Source organism: Bison bison, unplaced genomic scaffold, assembly GCF_000754665.1.
Source record: "Bison bison bison isolate TAMUID 2011002044 unplaced genomic scaffold, Bison_UMD1.0 scf7180017864464, whole genome shotgun sequence".
In the NCBI taxonomy this organism is placed as follows: Eukaryota; Metazoa; Chordata; class Mammalia; order Artiodactyla; family Bovidae; genus Bison; species Bison bison.
This window is the reverse complement of record NW_011495025.1, coordinates 6,604,571-6,615,377: the sequence shown is the minus strand read 5'-3', so window position 1 is coordinate 6,615,377 and position 10,807 is coordinate 6,604,571.

The following is a 10,807-nucleotide window of genomic DNA, read 5'->3' as shown; positions in this document are numbered from 1 at the left end:
CTCCTTTAGTCTGGTTGATGCCACATCCCTGCAAGCCTGAGTAAGTTGAGATCCTGAGGCTGAAATATGGTGGGGTTCAGGGAGGAAGGGACAGTGTCTCAGCATCTGAGCTCCTTTCAGACCTGTATTCCTCGTTCCTCTCTGCATGGGAACACAAATTCTCCGATGCAGACAGATCAGCCAGGACCCAACCCAATCTTAATGCACCCATTTAATGATGGAGGCCCTGGGCAGAAGGAGTTTGGAAAACCCAGCTGCTCTCCTCCTCTCCAGGTAAGGAGATCTGTAATGCAACTTCCTTGTTTCAAAGGCCTCCCCTAGCCAGGACTCCCTCCAGGGGACCTCCATGCAGGGCTTCAGACTGTTCCTGAGGTGAAGGCTCAGAGGGAAGCCCTAGGAAGACAGAAGCCCTCAGGCATTATTCTGGCCCAAGACATTCCCAGTGACAACCGTGGAAGCCCAGATCCACTAGGGTTCTGCTTTCCCCAGAACCAGAACTGGGCATGAGAAAGTGCTGCCGCCTTGTGGACAGTAACTAAATGGTCACATCAGTGCTTCTAGGCACTGAAAGTTCACAAAGCCTGAAGGGCTGGGAAGGACCCCGGCCCACAAGAGACGATTGGGAGGAAAGAGCAGGGGCAAAAACAGTGCAAATCAGGACATCTTTCCAGAGGCCAATCTCAGCAGTTAAGTATGACTCACACCAAGTAAACGAAAGAAATGAAAAAAAAAAAAAAAATTCAACATCACCCAGGAAAAGAACATCCACATCCATAAAGATTAAGGAGAAATGACTGAATCTTGCACGCAGGGGTATCATTACCCACCAGTCAGAGTGCCTATCGTTTAAACATCCAGAACAATAAATGCTGGGGAAGGTCTGGGGGAGGTGGGAAGCCTCCTAAGCTGTTGGAGAAAATGAAAATTGCATAGAGCCACAAGCAAAACACTATGGAGCGTCCCTTAAGACACTGACAACCAAGCCACCTGAGGATCAGGCAGTTCTATGCCTGGGCATACCAGGGGAGAAAGCCTTCTTTCAAAAAGACCCAGGTCCTGCAAATTCACGTCAGCATGCACTCCTTCAAAGAGCTGACGTACGAACATGGCGATGGAAAAATGAAAGTGGAGCAAAAAGTGATAGAGAAATACTGGAATATGACTAAACCATAAAAAAGAACACAGCAACGTGTACCTCAGCAACATGAATGCACCTAAGTATGATGATACTGAGTAAAATGTAGCACCCATAGAGAGATAAACAAAGTGTTATCGCATAGTAGTGGAATGGAAAACTCAACAAAGGGAACTACATTACAGGAGGAAATACACACAGAAACCTAAAAAACAAACATAGATAACCAGAGGCAAAAGGTGGGAAAAACAAAACAAACCCCCCCCCCCAAACCTGAAATTAGGAGTTGGGAGAAAGCTACAGACGCTAATATATATTAAAATAGGTCATCAACAAAATGCTAGTCCAAATGCTTTAATAACCTGCATTAGAACAAAAGTTTCCAAAACTTGACATTTGCAGATGTGTCAATGAATCCCCTGTGTGTACCTGTACAACAAAAACATACTGTAAACCAGTGCTGTTCCTATAAAATCAAAACAATTAAAAAAAAAAAGAGCTGCACTCATCACTCTTCATTCAACTCCTTCAGCTCAGTTGGGGTCCCATCCCAGCAACCAGACCAGGCTTGGATCCCAAGACTGAAACATGGTGGGTTTAGGGAGGAGCAGTGGATAGTCTAGCATTTGAACCCTCTTTCAGGCTAGTATTTCTTGCTCCCCTCTGGGTGGGAACACATTTTCCTGATGCAGATGGGCCAGCCAGGAGCCAACCCAATCTTAGTGGACCCAAGTCAGGTGGTACCTGTGGACCCAAAAACTTGGAAAACCCAGCTGCTTTCCAGGTCTTCAGGTGATGCCCATCCTTTACTCCATATCTCCTGGTTTCGAAGGTCTACCCTAGGAGGGACGACAATGAAAATCAAGATATCAGATGATCAGGCAATTCTATGCCTGGGTATATAGCAGAGCAAATCTTAATTCCAAAAGAGGCAGGCTCTGCAACCTTCACTACGGCATTCACTATTCAAACACCCAACTCAAGGAAGCGAGGAATATATCCAGGAAAAGATGAAAGTATGAGAAAAAGTTGCACAGAGAGACAGTATAATCTGACTGGGCCATAAATAGGAAAGAACTGATATCGATCTCAGCAACAGGAATGGACCCATATATGAAAAGACTAAATAAAATAAAGTTGACTTAGAAACGCAAACATCCTGTGTTACTATTTAGTGGTGGAATGGGAAAACTTAGCAAAATGAACTTAGGGCCCAACCCCGTCTGAGTTCACCCAAGTAAGGATGGAGGCCCTGGGCAGGAGGAGTTAGGAAAACCCAGCTGCTCTCCTCCTCTCCAGGTGATGGAGATCCTGAGTGCAGCTTCCTTGTTACAAAGTCCTTCCCGAGAGGGAACAACAGCCTCCAGGGAGCCTCCATGCAGGGCCTCAGACTTGGTACCGTGGTGAGGGCTCAAAGGGAAGCCCTAGGAAGACAGAAGCCTTCAGGCCTTTTTCTGGCCCAGAACATGCCAAATGACAGCCTGGAAGCTGGCACGAAGGCTCAGCTTTCCCCAGCCACCAGATTTGGGCAAGGAATATGCAGAAGGCCTGGGGGCTGTCAATGACACCAGCCCTCAGGAAATAGGCTGGGAAATGTACTCCAACGGGAACTGAAATCAAGATGAGTTTTCAGAGGCCTATTTCAACAGGTAAGCATGACACGAACCATTTACAATCAAACAGGATATAAAGACACCTCCCAGAGTCTGGTCTACAGTGTTAATGATCAGAGACAAGGGACTCAAATGGCAAAGTATCACCTCACGCCAGTCAGAGGGAGGGTGTATCAATATCACTTTTATGAACCAAAACCACTGGAGTGGGTGCTGGGTAAAGGAAAAGATCCTAAGCTGTCCGTGGTTAAGAAAAATGTAAAGAACTACCTGGACAAAAGTGCTGAGCTTCCTTGGAAACTATGAATAAAAATAAGGCAGTCAGATCGTCAGGCACATCCACGCCAGGCCCTCTATGCAGAGGAAACCTCCAATGGAGGACACAGGCACCCCAACATTCCCCCCAGCACCCAATACTGACAAAAGTCAAGACAATGAAGAGGCCAAAATGTCCATGGAGTGATGAATGGATAAGGAAGACCTGCTCCAGAGAGACAAGGTAAACTTAGTCATAAAGAAACATAACCAAGCAACTCTTCTCATTAACACGGACGGAAGGAAGGAAAGCACGTTGACGGACAGATAAAGGCAAGTGTCATGTGATACACTTGGAGGTGGATTTTATGCAGCAATTCACAACTGAGAAACAGACTCAGACTTTAGAAGACATACTCATTAAAGAGAAAAGGTGGGAGAAGATAAAGTCCAAGTGGCTGAAACTTATACACATATGCGCACACACACACATAAATAGAATAGGTCACCAAAATAGCCCGACTCTGTATCACGGGAAATTATACTCAACTTGCTTCCAGAAAGGCTATGAAAACTAAAGCTCTCTTCAGACGCAGGCCAGCCCACCAGAAGCAAAAGCAAGCATAGTGTATCCCAAATATGGTAAAATCCCTTCTCTGGAGGAGCTTAGAGAGCCAGCTGTTGTCCTGGTTTCCAAATGATGTGGATTCCTGCTCCAGTCTCCTCCTCTAAAAAGCCTCGCCTAAAAACACCAGAATTCTCAAGAAAGATTTTGCAACAGGTTAAAACTGGTCCCACATGAAGAGCACAGCCAAGAAGGATGAAGACAGAAGCCTTGGGCCTTTTGATGGTACGTGGCATTCCAAATCACAACTCAGGGGGCCCGGTGTCACTGAGGTTGTGGTTGGCCCCTCAACCAGAGTTCCAAAGGAAGCAGCCATATCGCCTTCAGACATTTTGGATAACAAACACTGACGTCTCAGCATCTGGGCAGAAAATATGCCCAAGGCATAGGGGATGCAACTGACACTCATGGTCCTAAAAGGTTCTGGGGGAGCCATCAAAAATAACTGAAATCAGGGTAAGTTTTGGGGGCCAATTTCAAGAGGTAAATACCACTCACATTGTAGCAAATTATAAAACACTGGCAAGATAAAACCTAGGACAGCGTGGTCCACATTGCTAATGATTAGAGGCAAGACACTTAAAATGGGAAGGAAGTATCCCCTCACACCACCCAAATTGGTTCTCCTTCAAATATTTACAAACAATAAATGCCAGAGTGGGCATGAGGGGGAATAGGAGCCTCCTAAGCTGTCATAAGTGGAAATGCAAATTGTAAAGGACCACATGGAGCAGAGTATGGAAGATCCTTAGGAAACAAGATATACAGCAATCGCACCTTCAGCATTCGCACATCTGGACCCCTCTCCTGAAACCTCCTTCACTGGGAGGAACACAGGGACCTGAACGTTTCCCACAGCACTTAGTTCTGACGACAGCCAGGATACAGAAGTGGCCCAAACTTCCATGGACAGATGGATGGATAAGGATGTAGTGCCACAGAGAGACAATCAAATCTTAGCCACAAAGGAGGAGAAAATAAGGCCTTTCTCAGCACCATGGATGGAAGTCAGTAAAGTAAGTGAGACAGATGGGCAATCAGCCTGTGATGTCACTTAGAGATGGAATGGGAAAACTCATCTTATGAATGAATTTAGAACAGAGAAATTGACCCAGAGATATTAAAAAACGAAGCCAGGGTTTCCAAAGAAGAAAGGTGTAAAGGAAAGATAAATTAGAAGGTGGTTGAATCCTATACATACTAATAGATACTTCTCTGTCTCTGTGTGTGTGTGTGTGTATGTAAAATAGATCATCAAGAAGACCACTGAATTATCACAGGGAATTTGACTCAGCTGGCTTTAATAACGTCTAGGGGTATAGAAGCTAAAAATAATGGGTATGTTTAGAGGCATAATGAAACTCCTTACTGTACATCTGAAACAAACATTGTAAACCAAGGGTATTTCTAGAAAAATTAAATGCAAAGTTTAAGAGGAAAAAAAAAAAAAAGACAACAACCATTGCCTACTCTACTGCTTTCTAGCCTCTTTTCCCCGAGCTAACATCAATCTCTGCAGGCTGACTAGGCTTGGTCTCAAGGCAGGGATGTGCTGGGGCTCAGGGAACCAGGAAGGTGTCTCTGGAACACGAACCCCCTTTGCACCTGTGCTGCCCAGTCGAATCTGACTGGGACCACAGTCTCCACATGCAGGCCAACCCCCAAGAGCAAATTCAAGCCTAGTGCATCCCAGGTATGGTCAAGCCTCTGCGCTGGAAGAGCTTTGAAAATCCAGCTGGTCTCCAGGTCTCCCCCTGATGTGGATCCCTATTCCAGTTGCCTTTTTCAAAACCCTCCCCTAAAAACGACAGCCACCTCAAAGACAGCGATTTTTCAGAGATCAACATTTGTCACAAGGGAAGTGTCAGGGGGATAGAAGCCCTTGGGAGTTCCTCTGGCACGTGGCATTCCAAATGACAACTCAGGAAGGCCAGTTTCAATAAGGCTCCTTTGGCTCCATTAAAGAGTGGGGAATGCGGAAGTGCTGCCGCCTTGTGGACACATCTCATAACAGCAACACTGAAACTGCTGCAGGGCAAGGAATATTCAGAAGGCTTGGGGGCTGTCAATGACAGGGGCATTCAGGAAATAGTCTGGGAAAAGTACCGCTCCAGGGAGACAAGGTAACTTAGCCATTAAGAATAATAAATAAAACACCTTTCTTTATAACATGGATGGAAGTAAGTAAAGCACTTCGACAGAGAAAGGCAAGTGTCATGGTATCATTTAGAAGAGGGATTTATGTACCAATTTACAAATGTGAGATAGATTCAGGGACATTAGAAACAAACAGTCTTATTTAAGTGCAAGTTGGAAGGAGATGATAAATTTCAAGGCAGCTGAGAACTGTAAATTCACACACACTTGCATACACATGTACACAAACACACACACACCCAGATCAGTCACCAACACAGATCTACTCTATATCACCAGAATTTCTACTCAAAATGCTTCAATAAGATCTATGGAAACAGAAGCTGAAATTAATGTGTAGATATAAATCTTCTTTCTGTTCCTCTGAAACAGATAATACATTGTAAATCAATGTTACCCCTAGAGAAAGAAAAATAAAATTTAGAAACAAAAAGTTTAATCTAGTGTTTTCTTTCTTCCTTTTCTTTTGCTAGTGTCATAGCCATGCAGCATGAGCAAGCCTGGGGTCAAAGCTGGAATATGTGGGGCTCGGGAGGAAGAGGCGTTTGTCCCAGCACTTCGATGCCCATGTGGAATGGTGGTACCTGGTTTCCTCGCATGAAACTCCAATCTCTAGAGTCAGGAGGACCCTCCAGAAGCTAAAGCAAGTGTGGTACACCTCAAGTATATGGTATAGCCCCCTTGCTGGAAGAGCTTAGAAAGCCAGCTGTTCTCCTGGTTTCAGATCATGCAGATTCCTCTTCCAGCCTCCTCCTTTAAAAGACCTCTCCGGAAAACAACAGCATTCAATATAGTGATTTTTTAGAGGAAAGATCTGTGCTGGGGGAACAGTTGGGGGAAGAAGTCTGAAGACAGAAGCTGTAGGGCTTTTTGTTGGCACATGACATTCCAAATTATAACCCGTCACCCCAAGTTTCATTAAGACTCTGGCTGGCCCATTAACCAGAATTCCACAGAAGCGGTGATACTGCCTTCAGAAATACTGACATCTCAGCCTCTGGGGACACACTATTCCCACCACCCTAGAGATTGTGAATGACACTTGCCATCAAAAAATATCCTGGGAGAGCAATCAGAAGAAATTTAAATCAGGATGAGTTTTCAGAGGCCAATTTCAAGAGGTCAGTATTACAGCATTGAAATTTTTTTAAAATAGAAAGATATAACCTGGTAAACAATAGTCTACTTTGCTAGTGATTAGAGATAAGCGACTTAAAATTGCAAGGAAGTATCACCTCACACCACACAAAGCGGTTATCCTTAAAATATTTACAAACAATAAATGCCAGATTGGGTGTTAAGAAGAAAGAGGACTCCTGTGCTGTTAGTTGGACAGAGGAGCCTGGTGGGCTACAGTCCATGGGGTCGCAAAGAGTCGGACACGACTGAGTGGCTTCACACACACACACACACAAATAATTCAATGGAGAGTTGTACAGAGTTTCCTTAGGAAACTAAAAGCAGAGCATTCAATTCTTCAGGCATTCTCATGCCTGGGCATACACTTGGAGAAAACTTTTCTTTGAAAAGACACTACACCCTACCATTCCCCAGAGCACTCACTATTTACAACAGCTAAGACACTGAAGCAGCTGAAATGCTGTGAACAGATGCATGGATAAAAGACTACCAGAGAGACAATGGATATTTAGCCAAAAAGAAGAATAAAACAAAGCCTTTCTCAGCAACATGGAGGAACTCCGAGATGTCATTCTAATTATATAATTTATAGAAAGACAACCAACCATCTTGTGATTTTTTTTACAGGTGGAATCGAAACCTCATACCAACGAACTAGTTTACAAAAGAGAAGTAGACTCATAATTAGAAAAGAAACTTAGGCTTACTTACGGGAAAAGTGAGAGGAGAGGATAAATTAGGAGTTTTTAGAAAACTATACGACTGAAGCGACTTAGCAGCAGCAGCAAACTATACACACTAATTTATATATAGGAAACAGATCATCCGTGGAGACCTACTCTATATTACAGACCGATTCTGTATTGTTTTGGTTGACATAGTTTAGTAACTTCTATGGGAACAGAAGCTGAAGAACATGTGTATGTGTAGATATATATCTGAATCCCCTTTTGTACCAGTGAAAACAGCATAGCAGTGTAAATCATCAATACTTTCAGAAATTGATAAAAATATTTTTAAAGAAATTAAAAAAAATTTTTAAAAGAACTGCCTACTGTACTTCTCTCTTGCCTTTTTTCCCAGGCTAGTGTCACAAAACTGCAGCCTGAATAGGCGTGTATTTCAAGGCTGGAATGTCGTCAAGCTGCGGGAGCAGGGGTGGTTGTCCTAGCACATCTGTGCCCTTTTGACCTGAGTTGCCATGTCCCCTCCCCAGGAAGGACAGTGTTCATCACCAGATGTGCCCTCAGAGAGCTAAACCAAGCCCTGAGTAAGGTGTAGCCCCTGGGCTGCAAGAGCTTTGAAAAGCCAGCTGGTCTCCAGGTGATGCGGATCCCTACTCCAGTCTCCTTCTTTAAAAGGCCTCCCCTAAGGATGGTAACTGCAGCCATGAAATTAAAAGACGCTTACTCCTTGGAAGAAAAGTTATGACCAACTTTGATAGCATATTAAAAAGCAGAGACATTACTTTGTTAACAAAGGTCCGTCTAGTTAACGCTATGGTTTTTCTAGTAATCATGTATGGATGTGAGAGTTGGACCATAAGGAATGCTGAGTGCCAAAGAATTGATCGGAGAAGGCAATGGCACCCCACTCCAGTACTCTTGCCTGGAAAATCCATGGACAGAGGAGCCTGGTAGGCTGCAGTCCATGGGGTCGCTAAGAGTTGGACATGACTGAGCGACTTCACTTTCACTTTTCTCTTTCATGCATTGGAGAAGGAAATGGCAGCCCACTCCAGTGTTCTTGCCTGGAGAATCCCAGGGACAGTGGAGCCTGGTGGGCTGCCGTCTATGGGGTTGCACAGAGTCGGCCACGACTGAAGTGACTTAGCATTAGCATTAGCAAAGAATTGATGCTTTTGAACTGTGGTGCTGGAGGAGACTCTTGAGAGTCATTTGGACTGCAAGGAGATCCAACCAGTCCATCCTAAAGGAAATCAGTCCTGAATATTCATTGGAAGGACTGATGTTGAAGCTGAAACTCCAATACTTTGGCCACCTGATGCGATGAGCTGACTCATTTGAAAAGACCATGATGCTGGGAAAGATTGAAGGCGGGAGGAGAAGGGGATGACAGAGGATGAGATGGTTGGATGGCATCACCAACTCAATGGACATGAATTTGAGTAAACTCCGGGAGTTGGTGATGCACAGGGAGGCCTGGCATGCTGCAGTCCATGAGGTTGCAAAGAGTCAGACACAACTGAGCTGAACTGGACTGAAGGATGACAGCCAACATAACAAAGTGATTTTATAGGGGCTCAAATTCATCCTGGGATGAAGGGTAAGGGGGTAAAAGTACAAAGACAGAGCCCTTAGGCTTTTTCTGGCACATGACATAGTGAAAGTGAAAAGTGAAAGTCGCTCAGTTGTGTCTGACTCTCTGCGACCATATGGACTCTACAGTCCCTGGAATTCTCCAGGCCAGAATACTGGAGAAGCCTTTCCCTTCTCCAGGGGATCTTCCCAACCCAGGGATCAAACCCAGGTCTCCCGCATTGCAGGCGGATTCTTTACCAGCTGACCCACCAGGGAAACCACAAGGGAAGCACCCCACCCCCAATTTATAAATCAGGAATCCAAGTTTCTCCAAGGCTCCTGTTGCCCCATAAGCCAGATTTGGGCATGAAGAAGTGCTGCCGCCTTGTGGACATTTCCTGTAACAGCAACTCTAAAACCTCTGCTGCTGGGCACTGAATATTCACAAGGACTGGTGGTGCTAGAATGACATAGTGAAAATGAAAGTCGCTCAGTAGTGTCTGACTCTTTGCAACCCCATGGACTATACAGTCCTTGGAATTCTCCAGGCCAGAATATTGGAATAGACCCTCAAGAAATATCCTGGGGGAGGTAAGTAAAAAAGTATTCACACCAGGACAACTTTCCAGAGGCCAATTTTAAGGGTAAATATTAGTCTCACTATTTTGAAAAAATTAAGAAAAGAAAAACTACAGGAAACAATGGTCAACATTGCTAATGATGAGACAATGACTCAAAATTGCAATGAAGTATCACCTCACACCAGGAACTTCCTTAATGGCTCAGCAAGTAAAGAATCTGCCTGTAATGCAGGAGACATAGGTTCAATCACTGGGTTGGGAAGATCCCCTGGAGAAGGAAATGGCTACCCACTCTAGTATTCTTGCCTGAAAGATCCCATGGATAGAGGAGCCTGGTGAGCTACAGTCCATGGGGTTGCAGAGAGTCAGACACAACAGCAAACAAGCACATCACCTCACTCCAGTGAGACTAATTATCATTAGAACATCTACGAACAATAAAAGCTGGAGAGAACGTGAGAAGAGGAAGCTTCCTATGCTATTGGTGGGAATACAAAGTGTAAAGAGCTACGTGAGAACAGTAAATATGTTTTTTTAAATAAAGTAAAAGTAGAGAAAGCAGATGATCAAGCATTTTCACACCAGGGCATATGTTCTGAGAAAACCATAATTCAGAATACCACATACACCCAACATTACTGCAGCACTGTTTATAATTGACAAGATGTGGTAACAAGGAAAATGTTTAATGACAGGTGAATGAACAAAGGAGATGTGACATATAGAGACAGTAGAATATTACTTAGCCTTAAGAAAGAAAGTTATTCGTAGCAACATGGATAAATCTGGAGATGATCATGCTACATGAATAAATCAGACAGAGGAAGACAATATATCATAATTATTTGTTGTTCAGTCACTCAGCCATGTCCAACTCTTTTCGAACCCATGGATTGCAGCATTCCAGGCTTCCCTGTCCTTCACTATCTCCCAGAGCTTGCTCAAACCAATGTCCATTGAGTCAGTGATGCCATCCAACCATCTCATCCTCTGTTGTCCCCTTCTCCTCCTGCCTTCAATCTTTCCTAGCATCAGGGTCT